Source organism: Neomonachus schauinslandi, chromosome X, assembly GCF_002201575.2.
Source record: "Neomonachus schauinslandi chromosome X, ASM220157v2, whole genome shotgun sequence".
NCBI classification, from domain to species: Eukaryota; Metazoa; Chordata; class Mammalia; order Carnivora; family Phocidae; genus Neomonachus; species Neomonachus schauinslandi.
The window spans coordinates 125136264-125155078 of NC_058419.1; the positions used below are offsets into that span (position 1 = coordinate 125136264).

Sequence of the window (18815 nt, forward strand, 5' to 3'; positions counted from 1 at the left end):
TGCACAACTTTCGTGGAGGACGATTAGGCAGTGCCCATCAACAATCACACACACACACACACACACACACACATCCTAACAAAGCTGACTTCAGACAATAAATGTACACACACACTCGGACAAATGTACAATATCAGCTCATGTTGTTTGGCTAAATACATTATGACCCAGGTTTAAACCCTCTAACTGTGTTACTGTCTCCCGCTAGCCTACATAAAGTTTTTTTTTTTAAGATTTTATTTACTTATTTGACAGAGAGAGACACAGCGAGAGAGGGAACACAAGCAGGGGGAAGGGGAGAGGGAGAAGCAGGCTTCCTGCTGAGCAGGGAGCCCGATGCGGGGCTCGATCCCAGGACTTTTTAAAAAGATTGTATTTACTTATTTGTTTGTCGGAGAGAGAAAGAGAGAGAGCACAAGCGGGAGAGTGGCAGGCAGAGGGAGAGGGAGAAGCAGACTCCCTGCTGAGCACGGAGCCTGTTGCGGGACTCGATCCCAGGACCCTGGGACCATGACCTGAGCCTAAGGCAGATGCTTAATGACTGAGCCACCCCGGCGTCCCCCTACATAAATTTTCTAATCCTGATTTCAAAACTGTGACACTAAGACTTCTTCATACAAAAGCTCAGAAATAATTAAACAAAGCCATTTTTGTCAAGGAGGAAGAGTATGCTTTTGGTTCATTTCAAGTTGTTAGGAAACGTAGCAGGAGCTCCTGAGCCACAAAGCAGTTTTACCCCAAAGGTAAAGCAAGCTCTCACACCAAAGCAGTTAAGACACTTTGTAAAGACATTACAGTTAACAAATTTCCACAAAAAAACCCACGTGGAAGAAGAGGGCAGTATCTGAACGCAGAGGAGTATCTGATTCAGGGGAGTATCTGAATGCTGAGAAGTCCTTGTCCCCAATGTACTAAGACCAGTGGAGGGAAGTAGGCAGAGAAAGAAAATCCCGAAAATGCAGGGGGTACACATGGGTTGACTGTTTGTCCTGCAGCCCCAGAAAAGGGACCACGGGGTCCATTCCACTAGTTTCCACAGCCTTCTTTGAACGTCAGCCCATGATAAGACATTTAAGTAAAAAGTACTTGGTTTCTAATTTCTTTTTTATTAGTCTGGTGTGAAAAAAAAATCCTACCCAATGAAGGACATTTTGAGGACACTAATGAAACGCTTATCTCACCATATCCGAGGGTCAATGCCAGGGACAGTTCTGTTTAACTCACACATTAATTGGTAAATGGCCCAGAGTTCCGGGTGGGGGAGCTTCAGCGGGGTCGGTACTGGAATGACTTTGTGATGGACAATCGGCCTTTCACACCCCACGGGGAAACCCTTAACGGCCACGGACAGGGTGAGCAAAACTCCCCTCTCGGGGTGCAACACTCGGCGTTAGTATCCCTCGTCTACCCAGCATGGTGCAAATGGGCACAACGCATCTCAAGGTCAAAGCAAAGAGTCTCAACGTGAGCACAGGCGTGGGCAGGACAGGGCTGGATTCCGCCGTGGCCACCGCTACCCTGGTGCACATGTTTCTTGGGAAGATGCAGCAGGGGAGTCTTGTTCTCCTGCTGGGAACGTCGAGGATTTGCGTTTGCAGTCAAGCTTCTACTTTTCCAGAAGACTCCACTGAACTGCCAAGGACAAACAGACAAGGAAAGACTTCACAAGGCATCCCCAGCGCCCCCCACAACCCGCACGTCACCGACTGCTTCTTAAAAATTTCAGACGCGGGTGACTCCCTTGCTATAGAAGATAAATGAGCGCAAAATGCATCGCTGACAGCAAACAAAAACCGACTCTAACCTGCTGGGGGAAAAGAATTCAACACATTTTAGAGTCCAGTCAACTCTAGCTAGGAAAAAAAAAATATGTACTCCAGAAAAAGTAGAACTAGGAGAAGGCATTTTCTCCTAGGAAAAAGAAAAAAAACATACTCCACAAAAAATAGGAAAAAAAATATAGAAAGCATTTTTTCCTAGAAAAAAACCACGTACTCCAGGAAAAGCAGGAAAAAAAATAGGAGAAGGCATTTTCTCCTTAAAAAAAAAAAAAAATACTCCAAGAAAAATAGAAAAAAAAATATAGAAGGCATTTTTTCCTAGAAAAAAAGTACACATTCCAAGAAAAGTAGGAAAAAAAATACGAGAAGGCATTTTCTCTTAGAAAAAAAAAAATATTCTGGGAAAAGTAGAAAAAAAATATAGAAGGCATTTTTTTCCTAGAAAAGCAATGCATACTCCAAGAAAAGTAGGAAAAAAAAAATGAGAGGCATTTTCTCCTAGGGAAAAAAAAAATACATACTCCAGGAAAAATAGGAAAAAAAATATAGAAGACTTTTTTTGTTGAAAAAAAAAGTACACATTGCAGGAAAAGTAGGGAAAAAAAATAGGAGAAGGCATTTTCTCTTAGAAAAAAAAATATATTCCGGAAAAAGTAGAAAAAAAATGTAGAAGGCATTTTTTTCCTAGAAAAACAATGCATACTCCAAGAAAAGTAGGAAAAAAAAAAATGAGAGGCATTTTCTCCTAGGAAAAAAAAATACATACTCCAGGAAAAATAGGAAAAAAAATATAGAAGACTTTTTTTGTTGAAAAAAAAAGTACACATTCCAGGAAAAGTAGGGGAAAAAAAAATAGGAGAAGGCATTTTCTCCTAGAGGATGTTGCACAAGGAACCACAAGAATGTGACACGAAGTTGTGCCTCAAGCCCTGAAGGGTTTGGACCCCGGCCCCGGAACTCGGGCCGTGGGAAGGAAGGGGACGCGAAGGATCTCTTGCAACGCCCCACGCCGCGGGAAGACATCCGTCCCAAGGGCCCGCAACCCACCTGGCTGGTCGGCGCTGGTGGTCTGCTGGTTCTTGGTGCTGGGCTCACCTTGGTCGGCTGAAAGAAAACACAAAAGATGCCCCAAGGGGGTGAACACAGAGAAGGCCCCCTCATGTCACCGGAGTCAGCCCCCCAACCTCCTCCCCACCCGCCCAAATCAGCGGGACCTGGAGGGACGGAGACGCAGACCCACCCAGGGCAGCTCCGTCCATAGGGAATCGAAGGCTAAGGGGGCCTCGTGGGGTCCCGCTGGCTTGATTTCGGGTTTTCTTGTTCTCGGTCAATTAAAAAAAATTTTTTTTTCCCCAAAATTTCTCTTTGGGAATGTGCCAAATAGGTATCAGAGCGGACACGACCATGGCCGCCAACTGTCCCCTCACCGAGATACACAGCACAAGTCGACGGGATTCAAGACTGGCAAACACAGATTCACTGGCAAAAGGCGTTTATTTCTCGACGACGTCGCTTAGGGGCCCCAAGCGAAGCACATCCCAGACCGTTCACAGAGCTTGAGACTTTGTACAAAGTGCATCGCTCGGGGCGAGAATACCGTCGCGAGCAAACACGCCACGCGCCTTCAACTGCAGGTCACGGAAGAACGGGTCCCGGTGGGTGTGCGAGGAATCCCACCGTCGGTCGCCCTGTCCCCACCCCCCAGCCCCAGACGCAGACCCCTGCTGGAGACCCAGAGTTGCATGAGGACCGTGACCGCACCAATGGCGCATCTTCTGCTGGAAGGGGGTGGGTGGCGGTCTGGGGCACGTGCGGGCTTTCGAGCAGATTGCAACAGGACAGCTCATCCGGCTACATTTAAGAACAAAGGGCAACATGGACCCTTGGAACAAGGAAGCGTCGTCATGGCAATGTCCATTGGGGGACAACACGTGGAAGGGCAGGCTCCCTTGTGACGCTTTTCTATGTTGCCGTCACACACCGCCAACTTTCGGAGAACCTTCCGAAGACGCCGGTGTCACGGCTGCACTTTGGAGGGAGCAGGACCCCAGAATGAGCATGCACGGGGAGCAGGCTGGACGCTGCAGAGCACAGGACAGGTGTCTGTCCTCTGGGGAGCAGGACCTCAGAATGAGCATGCACGGGGAGCAGGGTGGACGCTGAAGGGCACAGGATGGGCGTCTGCCCTCTGGGGAGCAGGACCCCAGAATGAGCATGCACGGAGAGCAGGGTGGACGCTGAAGGGCACAGGACGGGCGTCTGCCCTCTGGGGAGTAGGACCCCAGAATGAGCATGCACGGGGAGCAGGGTGGACGCTGCAAGGCGCAGGACAGGTGTCTGCCCTCTGGGGAGCAGGACCCCAGAATGAGCATGCACGGGGAGCAGGGTGGACGCTGAAGGGCACAGGACGGGCGTCTGCCCTCGGTGAGTAGGACCCCAGAATCCACATGCACGGGGAGCAGGATGGACTCTGCAGGACACAGGATGGGTGTCTGCCCTTGGGGAGTAGGACCCCAGGATCCACATGCATGGGGAGCAGGGTGGATGCTGCAGGGCACAGGACGGGGAGTAGGACCCCAGGATCCACATGCACGGGGAGCAGGGTGGATGCTGCAGGGCACAGGACGGGTGTCTGCCCACTGGGGAGCAGGACCCAGAATCCGCATGCACGGGGAACAGGGTGGACGCTGCAGGGCACAGGACGGGCATCTGCCCTCGGGAGCAGGACACAACCCCTGCTCCCCAGAATCCCTATTCATGCGGCATGGAGCACGAACACCAGCACCGTTGGTGTTGGCGGGCTGTGATTCCAGCAGGGCTTGGTCACCCGGGCGCTTCTCCCAGATCGTGCTGGCGATGCTCTTTGCTGGAGCTGCATACAGCCCTTGGCGGGGGGCCGACACTTAAGAGGGAGGCCAGGCCTTGTGACCATCGGGGATGCAGAGCCAGATTCCCCATCTCCCAGAGGGGAGGAGCCCCGGAGACACCATGCACCCCTGACCCCTAAGGGGACACCGCGTTCCACAGGATGCACCCCGCATCCCACCCACTTCGCCCTGCCCTCCAAACAGAAAAGGGCACGCACACCACATCTCAAAATAAACACAAGCAATGCACATGCTTTTCGTCTGCACTAGGGACCACTTGTCCCTAGTAGAACCGTCATGGAAATGGCAGCTTATTGGGACTCTGTGCCTGGGGACTATTCATGTATATACACAACATGCATTTGGAGCCAAGACCACAGCCCTGCGGGACCACCGACCAGCAGTGCCTGATTTTAGGCCACACGGAGCACTTCCTTCTTGGGGGCAGCGGGCACACACACACTGGACTCAGACCCACCCTACGCTAACTGGGGGAAAAGCCTTATTTTATAAGAACCAAGAAATCTGCAGGGACATTCTCCAAAGAGCCAGGTGGTGGCCAAGGTGACCACGGAGGGGCGACCCGACCCACGAGAAAAGCATTTAGAGCCTCCACGACAGCTCACCTCCCCATTAACCACCCATGCTAACCCCACAACCTGCCAGCGACCCAGCCCTCACATCATCACCACCCCATCCCACCCCTGGGGCCGGACACGACGCTGAACCTCGGCACGAGGTCAAGATGAGAAAAGCAATGTTTACGCCCAAGGGAAGGAGATGCCCGAACATGCACGGCAGGGGGCGGGGGACATCCACGGACGACTTCACGTTTACGGGAAGATCCAGGATGCGCGGATGCTCGGACAACCTCCACCCCGTTCTCGACGGACTTTAACATTCTAAGATCGTGAGATTTTTAGATGGTTCCTAAATAAGTGGATTTTTTTTTTTTTTTCCTTTCCTCCCCTGGAGAAGTGGGTCAAGCGGGACATTCACGTATTTTTGAAAAAATAAAAAATAACATGGGTCACAGAGACAGTGAGGACCTGCTTTGTGGGACACGGAGTGGGCAACGCATCAAAGAACTGCAGAAGCTGGGAAATCAGACGTTGAAAGTTGCACAGCAAAGCGAAACCCTACGACCCGGATGGGCTTTGTCTCGGGACCCTCCGGCCGGCCCAATTCGTCGACTCAATGGACAGTCGCGAACAGGATGAATGCAGAGAAGCGCCCCCTCCCCACCTCCACCCGCCACCCAGCCGGCCGCAGTTTCTTTCCCTCAGATTTAAGTCTATGAGAAAATATTTGCATTCCTCTTCCGTCCTGAAGCTACCTGCACGTTAATGCGACATAAGAGCGTGAGCTTCCATGCATCTGCAGGGGGTGGGGGTGGGGTGGGTACACAGAATCCCGGATCTGGGAGGCATCCCCATCACATGGCAACTGACTAGCCATAGGGAGCAGGGCAAACGCCAGGGTTTGCTTTAGACTCAGCATCTTAGCGGACAAGCACTGATCATACAGGAGCAGCTCCAGGCTCGCGCACGGTTTCCCGCTCGTCCCTACATCCTCGGCTCATCTGAAACGAAAGGTCAAGAAATGAAAACAAAACAACACAAAAAGCAAAAAGGTAAACTTCGGAGAGGTTCAGGCGAGTCCGAAGCCCCAGGCAGCGGTCGCCGGGTGTGACAAAGACACTCTTTGAGCTCGGGAGGAGAGCTGGTTTCTAGGTTTGGTTTTCTTTTTTAAGCAGCGTTGAAAGCCCAAGGTGCAACGGGCAGCCGCGGATCAGAGACGGAAGCAAACTCAAAGAGGAGGGGGAGGTGGAGGTGGGGACAGACGGAAGCAGGGACAGAGGGGAAGGCGAGGGACACGCCTCAAGCACCTGCTGGAAACCGTGAGCACACGAATCAGCCGCCACGCACACGGAAGGCCAGCAAATCGTGCCCACCAAGTGACAGCCACCCAAAGCTGCGCTCTGTCCAAGCAGGTCACCATCCGTGCCATTCGCTGCTCAAACCCGTCACTTGAAGCCAACTCTGCAAGCCACGAGCCCACGCCCCAAATGGCTCCTAACAGACCAGCACGCATCATTTGCAAGAAAACCACATGAAACTCATCCAAATGCATCCAAATGGGCAGGAATGGAGGTACACATCGGAATCTCCAGTAATAAAGGACAGATGCACCAAATTTCGTGGGCCACGGATACTGTTCCGGGCATCAGCTCAGAACATGATACTAAAAAGCACTTCAATAAATGTACAGCAAGACTGCTGGGATTTGATGCATGCATCTCCGCGTTGAGAGAGCACCTACTTGATGGAGACTAACCTTCACACACAACTCAACAGACCCTACGAAATCCAACGCAAGGATAAGATCCTGGAAAACCACCCTCTATAAAAACAACCACTCTTGTCAAACAATATTTTTCCCCCAAACCTTGGTTTTTTCAAGTGCTGGGATGCGCCGTGGCCACATCCTTCTTGGAAATGTCCAAGCTCACAGCTACACATGGGTATGCGCTTCTTTAAACCACCATCCTGACAAGAAAACCCACAAACAGTCCTGCACAGACTCCACTGAAAGGTCTAGGATGTTCACAATCCCAGTGCCTGGATCCAATACTTCAATTCTATGTCTGTTCATAAAAAGGCATCATGGACACAGACACTGAGTTCATCCACCAACACAGGTCAAAAACACCAAAACGTCTCGTGGCGTACTCAGAAGAGAGACTCATTCTCCTACGTCAGTGTCCTGGGATTTACAGAAAAATAGCACCTAATTTTCTTTGTCTTAACATGGGGCATTTTATGGCTACAGACAAAGGCACCTAATGACTGAAATCAGAACTACCAGCTTCCTTCCCTCATTGCGTTTTTTTTTTTTTTTTTACATTTTCTTTGTGCATCTACATCAGCGAATATCAGAAACGCCGTAAAAACCAGAAAGCAAATCGAGACTGTAAAGTCGCCCCCAATGTTCATTTGGCTCACGCAGAATGAGAGACTGTACGGAATTCTGGGTAAATGAATTTAGCTAGCTGTTCAGGAGAATATGTTGAGTCCCGGACTGCCCCGAGCCCATTCTTCAGGAAGGATGCTGTTATTTTTTGAAATTAGGGAATTCAACTATACCTACCTGAGGAACTTTGTTTTCACCCCATTAGGAAAAAGACCAAGACCCAGGAATGCGGTACAGGGGGATGGGGAACACTTGGTTTTCCAAGTCCCTAATCCCATTCCAAGTATGGGACAATGTCAAGTCCATTAAGATTCTTGGGTCCTTCCCCAAATCCCTGTGCCTTGGCATATGAATGTCAAATCGGCATCATAACATCCAAGGGGGTCATATATCCCAAACCCGAGGTGACAGAAATGCTTTGCAACTCCAGAATCCGAATGGATTTGGAAATCCAAATTGGATTTGAAAGTCACCTACAGATTTTCAGAAAATCACTGTGCCTGGACTTCCCATGCATCGTTCCTTAGCAGGCATGCCTTCGTCCTCTCCTGGCTGGGCGTCACGCTCTGAGCTGAGCCTCTTCAGAGAGGGGGGCAGAAATGAAGTCCATTTGGGCACATCCTTGACCTCGGTCATCTGTCCATTTGGGCACATCCTTGACCTTGGTCATCTCTCCATTTGGGCATGTCCATGACCTTGGTCTTCTCTCCATTTGGGCACATCCTTGACCTTGGTCTTCTCTCCATCTGGGCACGTCCTTGACCTCAGTCATCTGTCCATTTGGACATGCTGGATGCTCAACATTCAGGCAACCGAGCACGGTTTCCTGAGCACCCCTGATGGAAGGCGCCCAATCACATGTGGGAAATAGACATAATCAGGCACCCTTCCCATTCGCTGCAAGAAAAGAGATGCCAAACAGCAGCTTATGTTAAATCTCTGAACCCACAGTCTGTTTGGGACTGTCAATTTCGGGTTACAACCAGAGTCTGTGAATCTAAAAATCTAGAATGATGGGAGATTTAGGGTAGACTCCCTCCCTATAGTCAGATTTTGTATCACCATCTATTCAAATCTTTGAGTCCTTAGGCAGTGGTCCTTGAGGACGGAGGTCAATGGCTAAGTATGAATCTGGACTTGAAACCACAGGCAGGTTGAGAAGTTTAGACATCGTGAGGCTCCATCCATAGCCCACAGGACTCCTAAAGCCACATCAGAGCCCACCCTTCGTGTTCATCTTGCAAGAGGGAAGGCAAGACTTAGAGCAACCCAGAGATGCATGAACATGAGCTATGTTCAAAATACAACTTACTGATATCAGAGCAAATCCTATGTAATTCAGGGACTCTTGCCCATACGGTCCCCAAACACCCAACGATGGAGTTCCAATCTCTATGTTGGTAAGTGTGACATCCTCCACATTCCCCTATAAATTTTATATCCCACCCAAAAGCCCTCTGGAGCACCTGTCAGTATGGGGTGGTACCAGAAAAGGAATCGGCTGCCCTGCATTTCAATTTTAATTCTCTTGGTTGGAGAAAACAATATGGCGCTCCCCCCCCCGCCCCAGCCATCGCTCTTGCCTTAAGGGGGAAGAAGATGACAGCAATTATAAATAAGGATGAATAAACATTTCCAAGAGCTAACATTTCTTCAACCAACCTGTCAAGACTTTCACACACAACCCTATGGAACCTCACAAAAGTCCTGTGGTGTGCAGATGATCATCTCCCCCCTTTAGAGACGGAAAACCCAAAGACAGGGGTGGTTAGTGACTTGCAAAATTTGCACAACTCCACACAGGCAGCGCTGGAATGGAAGCTACAAAGTCTGATTGCAGTATCCCAGCAATCTCTTGAACCATCAGCCACCTCACACATGTCTCATGCCAAGGGGACTTCTGGATTGTTTTAGTTTTGAGAAAGCACACCTTTTAAGTTAGTAAGGCATGAAGAGAAGGAAGGGGCCACAAAAACCTTACCGTTTTCTTTGAAGCACAACTTTTTCTTCTGGTACGCGATAAAGCTAGAGATCGCTCCGGCCACGGCCACCACAACTGCCCCAATGATGCCAGGGACTACCCCAGGGGAGTCAGCTGTGGGAAGAAGCATAGGGCACCATGACAGGGAACACTCGTGGAGAGCAGACCACGCACAGGACAGGTGGCTGGAGGCCCCGCCCACAGAAAAAAGGTGCGATTGAGTGTCAAGACACAGGGTCCCAGGGTGTCCATGGAGGAAACCCCACTCTTGAGCCTTGCCCAACTCCCAACACTGCCTCCAATCCATTTGCATGACACGAAGGGCCAGCCATACTGCTCCCCGAAAGTCCCACCTGGAATTGGAATCCATTTGACTACGCATATCGCTTCCAATGCAAAACAGGTTTCGGGTGGATGACACACCCTGCCTCCTCCCATCCCTATGGCCAGTGCAGGGGTCCTAACAGTCAAAGGTGGAAGGTCTCAGGAGAGGCAACATGGCCCACAGTGCATGGCGCCCATCTGGGACCACTCAGAGGCTGTGTGGCATCATCCTCTTCATGCATTTTCTGAACATCAAAGCCACTGACCCCCTTTGCTACTTTCATTTGACTTACTGGAATGGAGTTTCCATGCACTATTAGTAACTCACACTACGTGTATCTGTGCCACATGGACAGCTAGCTATTTCTCGGCATGGCAGGTGCCCAGGACATCCCGCTCCATGAGTCAATCAAGGATGGTATGATGCTTAATTGTGTCCACTTGACTGGGCTCAGTGGTGCCCAGATAGCTGGGAAAACATTCCTTCTGGATATGTCCATATGGATGTTCTCAGTAAAGATTAATGTTTGTATCTACAGACTATGTGAAGCAGGTGGTCTTCACCCATGAGGGTGAGCATCAACCAATCCACAGGGGGCCTGAACAGAACAGAGCGTAGAGATGGGACATCCATCTTCATCTGCCCTTGTGCATGAGCACTCCTAGTTCTCGGGATTTGAGACTCAGGTGGGGACTTGCACTCCCAGCTTTCTTGGTTCCCAGTCCTTTGGACTGGGACTGAACCACACCAGTGCCTCTCCTGGTCCTCCAGCTAGCAGTCAGCAGATCGTGGGACTTCTCAGCATCCATAATCATGTGGGACAATTCCTTATAATCAATCTCTTTCTGTATATCCTACACTTAGATCTGTATCTAGATAGATCCCAATGGTTCTGTTTCTCTGGGGAACCCCAGGTAATATAGATGGTATTCCTTCTTAGGACACTGTGGGAAGATGAGTAAACTTAACCTGTGGGTCACATCAGTACCCCCTTGCTGAGTCTATTAAAGAACACCAACCAGCTACTTCAGCAGAGCGCTTCGGAACGCACAGCGCAAGGCAATCGCACTTTGATGCTTCGGGCCATCATCTTTAGGATGGCAGAGCCAACACTCTAGGTTTGATCTTGACCGCTGCATTCCACTTTCTCTCAACAGTGCATATAAGAAACCCAAGACATCAGAAACCATGTGTACATACCCTGCTCCCCCCCATCAGGCTTTTGGCTTCCTCCATCACCACCGCCACCACCTCCTGCAAGGGAGAAACAGGCTTGCAGACAAGTTGCATCGGGAAGAGTTTTGGTAAAGAAAATATCATCCCAAAGATCAACTACTGGGACCCTGAGTTGTGAAAGAACTCACAGAGTCCTTTCCCTTTGTTGAGTCCCTGCTTTGCTAAACCTATCATTGGACTTACTCCCATTTGCCTGACACCCAGACTCAGCTCCTAACTCAAACCATTCCTCCCATGGTGGGCTCCAGGTGAGCCAGCGAGTCCTGGGTGCCTCATGGATTCTGACCCCTCTTGCTGGGCTCGGGAAGAATCCCAGCCAGGGCCCTGGAGCCCACCTGGGACCCGGACCATAGCTATGGGGTGATCCAAGGCACATTCCTGTTGAATCCCAGGATCTGTACCTGTGACTCACCCTTGAATAACTCAAGAGGATTAGGGGATCCAACCCCCTGTACAGTCGAAAATCCGTATACAACTTTTGATTCCCCAAAAACTTACTTACTAATAGCCTACCATTGACTGGAAGGCTTACTGATAACATAAATAGTCAATGACATATACATTGTATGTTCTGTGTATTATATACTATACTCTTACAATAAAGTAAGCTAGGGAAAAGAACACGCGATTAAGAAAATCATAAGGAAAAAAAGAAAGAAAATCATAAGGTAGAGAAAGTACATTTACAGGACTATATTGTATTTATCAAAATAAATGGACCCATGCGGACCAAACCTGTGTTGGTCAAGGGTCAACTGTAAGTATACATTAAGACAAACTACATGTAAATATAATAAATCTTTATTCTAACTACTATAAACACCTATTATTATATTTATTGTATACTAAAATTTTTACTTATTTATACAAGATATATTATATCTAAGTACTGCTTTGGACCCTACTCTAACCTCAGATTTTAAAGAGAGAGGTGGAAAATCTGCATTTCGAATTGTAATGCTGTCAATGAGGGTCACATGACTTCATTCTCATTTCTATGTTCATTAAGTAATAGAACACAGGCCATTGGTGACACCCAATAGTCATCTAAAAAAAAAAAAAAAAAACTAACAGGTGATTGGGGAGTTCAGGCAATGTCTGAGAAGTGCCCGATCAGCTGGCCTCCAGCCCCATGCATGTGGCCGATAGACAGCTCCCTGAACCATTAACACAGCTCCCAGGGAGCAGCCTTGGTGGGGCAGGTCTTACCGGCCACATCCTTGATGTACCTACAAACGGCAGAGGTGGGAAGAGATTTCCAAGCAGCTGACCGTGATTTCCCTGAGGGTAAGACTGTAGGCCCTGACGTCATTGTGTATAGCAGGTGGGCGACAGAGAGAAAAGAGAAGAAGTCTTAACTCTACCTCCATCTGAAGCTCCAGCGATGAGATCGGAATCTGAAAAACCACCTAGGAGGCAAAAACACAGTGTCATCCGCCATATTGGGACTGTCAGGGAGGTCTCGATGTCTTGGAATGAAGGAAAACACCGTTAAAATCAAAAGCAGATCTGAGGCATGGGGAATCCAACAGGGGCTCTACTTTATAGAAGAAATCTCTCAAATACGCAATGACAATTGAATTCCCAATTCTATTTTAAAACTCCTAAAATTTGTCTTACCAAAAACTCTGCTAGGAAACCTGCAAAAGATACCAAGAGAAATGGAAAGCATACACCAATCTTTTGGATGAATATAAATAAGATAATCCCAAAGGGATCTGTTTGGTATAGATTCAGGGCACTAACGGCCGTAGCTATTCACTCTCCCCATTATGGGTGGCATGTTCTGCCCACCTCTTGACTGTGGACTCGGCCACATGACTTACTTTGGACAACGGTAAGTTGGCACAATGGGAGCCGCATCAATATTTTAAAATAGGGCTTGATGCTCTTGCCCCTTGAGAGGGGCTCATAAAACCTAGTGGCAGGGTGTGGGAGACACATAAGGGAAACCTTAGTCATCCCAGCTGAGGTCACCCAGACAAGCCAACGCCAGAAGACCCACCGGCTGACCACAGACATGTGACAGCCATGCAGAGATCAGCCAAGCCTGGCCCAGACTCGTGACACATAACACATTTTTTAAAGATTTTATTTATGTTATTTAGAGACTGAGAGAGAAAGAACGGGGCGGGGTGCAGAGGGGGAAGTCTCAAGCAGACTCTATGTTGAGTACCAGCCAGATGTGAGGCTCGATCTCATGACCCTGAGATCACAACCTGAGCCAAAACCAAGAGTCAGATGCTCAACTGACTGAGCCATCCAGACACCCCGAGACATAACAATTTAAAAAATTTTAAACCACACTGGGTTTGGGCATAGTTTGTTATGCAGCCTTCGCTAGCTGATACATATCAGATTTAACCCATCAGTTTAACAAAACCTATCATGACCAAGTATGGTTTATTCCAGGAAGTCAAGGACGTAATGCATAGAAAGACATCCTTCAATATACCCTGTCATATTCACAGGTTAAAAGAAAACTAAATGCTCATATGCACTGATAAGCACATGCACTTGATGAAATTTAATATGGGTTTTCTAGCCAAGGCAAAATGATTCAAATACAATAAAACTGGAAAGAGAAACTATAAACATAAAAATATATACACATTTGATTTAAAAATAGTTTTGCTAATAATGTGATAGTCTTTTCATAAAAGCTAAACAATGAAGGCAAAATTATTAACAGGTAATAAGGATTCATCATTAAGTGGCCAGTGAGGAAAGATGTACAAAATTCCTTTCTGTATCACAGAAATAAGCAGAAAAATAATGGGCATAAAATGTATTCACAGAAACAAACATTAATAGGGAAAAGCAATTTAGAAATAATGTTTATAAGAACAACAACAAGAAAGAAGGACAGAAAACTGAATGCAAAGCAAAAAGCTCAATTTTGCAAACGGTCGGCACTCTCCAAATCGATCTCTTGTTGGAAACCATTCAAATGACAAAGAAGGACAGTTTTCTTTCTCCCGAGAAGGATGAGAGACAATGACTAAGTGAGTGTTAAATTAAAAGGAAAAAAACAGAGAGCCGCAAAAACGCAGGGAAGCCATTCAAACATCAAAGACCCCACGGGGAAAAACACAGACACACATGCACACACATTTAAAGGCTCACTTGCCAAAAAAGCACTGGGAAAAATACCCAAATGCTAAAATAAGGGGGGAAAAGTTTTCATAATAAATGACTGAAGAGAGTATCCGTAAGTGGATGAAACGGGCTTCTCAATCAGGAAGGACATACCAGGTACCCTCGAATGTAACTGTACGTGGCCAACTGACACTCCAAATTTATCTCCTTTAATTTCCTAAATAAAGACGTGAAATTAGGGCCAAGGGCCGTGTAACCTTGCACAGGATACGTCCGGCAAACTTTTCCGGGTGATAACAACCAGTCTCGGGAACGGTGTGCAGGAGAGACGCACATTTGCACCAACAGCTGGACTGGGGTGTGCCGGTATAATTTTGAAGGCAATTAAAAAAAAATGTCAAAAACCATAGCACACATGGACCTAAACAGTTTGACACGCACCATCTGTTTTAAGGAATAAGAAAGGAAAGGTATGAGGGCGTCTTCGGTTTGCTTTGTGAATCGTATTTCTCCAGCCTCAGAAGACACAGCACTTTGGACGTTAAGGACGTTGCAACGGAATGACCGCCATGAAAAGGCGCACAATAAAAACAACCAAACGGAATGAAAAAAAAATGCTTATGAAATATTAATAAGCACAGCATGAGGTAAGGAAGAGTATGAACAAAAGACTGACATCATCAGGTCTTAGAATTCTGTTCATTTAAAATCCCGTCTAGGGGCGCCTGGGTGGCTCAGTGGTTAAGTGTCTGCCTTTGGCTCGGGTCATGATCCCAGAGTCCTGGGATCGAGCCCCACATCGGGCTCCCTGCTGGGCGGGAAGCCTGCTTCTCCCTCTTCCACTCCCCCTGTTTGTGTTCCCTCTCTCACTGTGTCTCTCTCTGTCAAATAAATAAATAAAAATCTTAAAAAAAATAAAATAAAATAAAATAAATAAAAATAAAATAAAATCCCGTCTAAAGCACTAGGGAAGGCAACCGCCAAAATGTTGATGGTTGCACAATATGGAGACTATTTATGTTTTTATGCGTTAAAAATTAAACAAATCTAAAGCAAGAAACCCACTCAGAATCTGAAGTCTTCACACAGCCGTCCAATGCAGAAAACAGGTGCTAGTTGGATTATTCTAAATATACTGGAATATGTCAGAAAAAGGAAAAAGGCTGAAAATCCAACAGCTTCTCCAGTAGGAAACCAAAACCTCATACTTTTGTCCAAATCCATTATTTGGACAAATATATAGTTTAGGGGCACCTGGGTGGCTCAGTCGGTTGGGTGTCTCTTGATTTCAGCTCAGGTCACGATCTGGGGGTCATAGGACGGAGCCCCACATTGGACTCTGAGCTCAGCACGGAGTGTGCTTGGGATTCTCCCTCTCTGTGTGCCCCACCCCCTTCTCGCACTCTCTCTCTCTCCCCATCAAAAAAATTTTTAAAAAGTAATTAAAAAAAATAAGTAAAATCTTCCATTGCGTTTTTGAAAGGTCCGTAAAACCTTGGAAGTCAACCGCAGCCAACCAAAGGTCAAATCCAAACCAAAAATATCGTTTCGAAAACTCGTTTCCCACTCCTGGAAAACCGGAATGACCTTGCGCTAGAGAGACCCCAGGAAGCCCACGCTAATCTGAAATGACCTGTTCTCGGCCAACAGGGAGACCACCACTCTCTGAGAAATGCACAGCACCCCTGCAGGGGAGGGGGGTCTTACCAGAAGATCCAGGCTGGTTGGGGTTGGGATGAGGCTTCGGTTTGGGTGGTTTGGGTGGCACTGGGTCGTCTGTTGGTAAAACATAAGCGTTGCGTTTGTGAGCAGTCAGCAAAAAAAACCCCCAAAACCAAAAAAACGAAACACATCAGTTTGCCTACAGATGGTTTCCCAAACAGCCAGAAAGTGGAGTGCATCCTTCCTCATGGAGGGGACCCCCAAACCCAGCTACCTGCCCATTTCTTTCCATCATCATCCAGCTGCCCTACTTACCTTCAAGAGAACCAAATAGTTCCAAGAGTTCCGTAAATTTCCATTAGAAACTAAAGCAGGCGCCTGGACCAGCTACAGAATTCGTGGGACCCAGTGCGACACGGAAACGCGGGGCCCCTCTTTCAAACCACGTTGAGAATTTCAATATGGCAGCAACAAACCATCCCAGCGAGGGTGGGGCTCCTGGTGAGTGAGTGCACCGGTCACACGCCCGGGCAAGGGTGCTCACATCAACCTTATGCCATTCCAAACGATGCTCGCCCGTTTTTTAAAATAAAAGCAAAAGGACACGGGTGGAAACGAGAAACCCAACAAGGGCCAACAGCAATACGCCATTCTCTACGTGTTTGTGGTAACAGCTCGTTCTGACTTGAGAGGGACAAGGCTCTTGGGAACGATGGTAATTTGGTGATCCTAAGCAAGTCAGCCACACAGGAGACTTCCCGAAGGTACTTACTCTCTCCTCCGCCGCCGATGGCATCTTCCAGACTGAACCCATCATTGTCTGCAAGGGAAACGGGCCGTTAACACCGAGGATCCAGGAAGGAATTCAGCTCCCTAAACACACGGAGGAATCCCTGCGTCCCCACCTCCCCAAACACGTCTGCGAATACCAGTCTGACCCAGGTCTGAACAGAAGAGCCAAATTCCTCACCTCTCAGAGGAAAGGAGCAAGACACAAAACAAAACCCACAAAATGGCACGTACCAATCAATGGCGCCACGTGGGCCGAGCCGGGATTCCAACTCTGCCCGCCGAGAATCCCCTCCCGTCCGAAACCACCCCTCCCGCGTGGCCAGCGCCCTCTGTAAGGCAGACACAACGCGGTGGGTGCAGATACAAGGCACTGGATTTGCACGGGCATGCACCAACACTGGGGTTCCCTCAGCCCAACGATGGGACCCTTCCTGGTGGCATCACGGGTTGCCTTGGTTTTATGAACCAAGTTCCAGCTACGTCTAGGGACGCTGGCGGATCCGCCCAACGCAAGGCACTGAACTACCGTGAAAATTCAGGTTTTCAACAATCTCTTGTCCAGCATCCTCTGCACGTCCGTGGTGCGCAGGGACGCGGATATGAACACAGCAGGTGCTATGTGTTCACTCCTGACGGGACATTCTGGCTGGAGTGCCCTGCTCTTAAACCTATTCAATTAAAAACAACTTAAAAAAAGAATCAACAGCAGTAAGACCTCCATGATTTTGACATCAGTTTTTGTCTGGGTGGCTCAGGAGCAACGGATCAGACCCTTGTTCCCGGTTCCCGACTTTCCTTTGAAAGGAGCCCCGCCAACAATGGGTGGGTGTGTCCTAGCGGCTGGAAACTAGGTTCGCTCACGTGTTCTACGGGCATCTCAGCCCCCCAAATTCTTCTCCTAGGCAACGCACATCCAAAAGCATCCAGACACGCTGTCCAAGCGACCTGAAAGCATCCCCGAGACACGTCAGCCCCCGGTCTTGCCCAAAAAACATGGCACCCTGTAGCTAACGTTGGCAACATCAGTCCGGTAGGAACCAGTCTGCGTCCAGAGCCCCCGAAACCACTCGTCTCTATGCTTGTCTACGTCTGGACCAGCTCTTGGGGCGAGAGGGAGGGCGCGCGTGGTGGGGGTCTCTCCTGCAAGGCACCAGCCCGTTTGCTTCTTACCAGAGCTGGGTCTCTTGGGGGGTGTCGTGGGCTTCTTGTCGTCATCTACAGAGAAAAGACACTGAGTCAGCAAAACCTGAAGGTAGAAAACCGTGCCAAGTCTCGACGATGATCCATGAGCTTTAAAAAAAAGTCAGAAAATGTCCAAAGCACCACTCCCCGATTGCTCAGGCGGCGGCCGGGGGTCAGAGCGTGAATTCTGAGCCCACCAGGACAGCCACGGATAGGTGCACAGGTTGGGGTTGGCCACGGCGTGTGCTAAGACCAAGAGCATGGGGGTTCTCCCACTGGGAAGGTTTACTCCCCCTACCCGGAGCGTCCGGCTTTTCCTCCTCCTGCGTGAGTCCCTTTACCCTGGTACACACTTCGATATACTTACTACATTCAGACAAAACACTCATCGTCCATTTTAAGTCAAAAGTTTACTATTACATCTGTCACCTTATAAATATTGAATTTCAAGAGGACTCACCACCAAGGGCATCCAACAAATCGAAATCTTGGCCTACGAGGACAAAGAGTCTGGTTAGAAATCGGGGAAATAAAAACGTAAAATTTAAGAAGACAGTACAAAAAAAAGGGGGGGAGGGCCTGAAATTTTTCTGGATTTCGTGGTGTTTGCGACAGTTAGCCGCTCTTTAAAACGTGTAATGGAGGCGGAACTTCTCATCTCTTCACCACGCTCACGTTCACGCCGAAACGTTAGATGGTAGTTTATGTTAGAAACGGCTGGTGATCTTAAAATTTAGCAGCTGTTACAGCGGTAGGAAAACATGGTAATTTTGCCCGTGTATCATTTATGAGGAGCAGACCGTCTGCAAAAATGACTAACAATTTCCCGTATGTGACGGAAAACACAGATGGGCAGAAAAAAATCCCCTTTTATGACCAACTTCTCTGACTACACAGCCAACCTGCATCTCTTGCAG

General features: G+C 48.3%; 1 long non-coding RNA gene across 1 annotated transcript; it reads right to left on the reverse strand.

Moving 5' to 3' along the window:
• Window positions 1-1086: 1086 nt before the first annotated feature.
• On the reverse strand, window positions 1087-18386 carry LOC110578383. The gene is made up of 9 exons (XR_002480191.1): window positions 18359-18386; window positions 17887-17931; window positions 16697-16744; window positions 15970-16038; window positions 12528-12572; window positions 11128-11181; window positions 9603-9716; window positions 2829-2885; window positions 1087-1632 (listed from the first exon to the last, which is right to left on the reverse strand). It is a non-coding gene; the product is annotated as an uncharacterized LOC110578383 (long non-coding RNA).
• Between the last annotated feature and the right edge of the window lie 429 nt (window positions 18387-18815).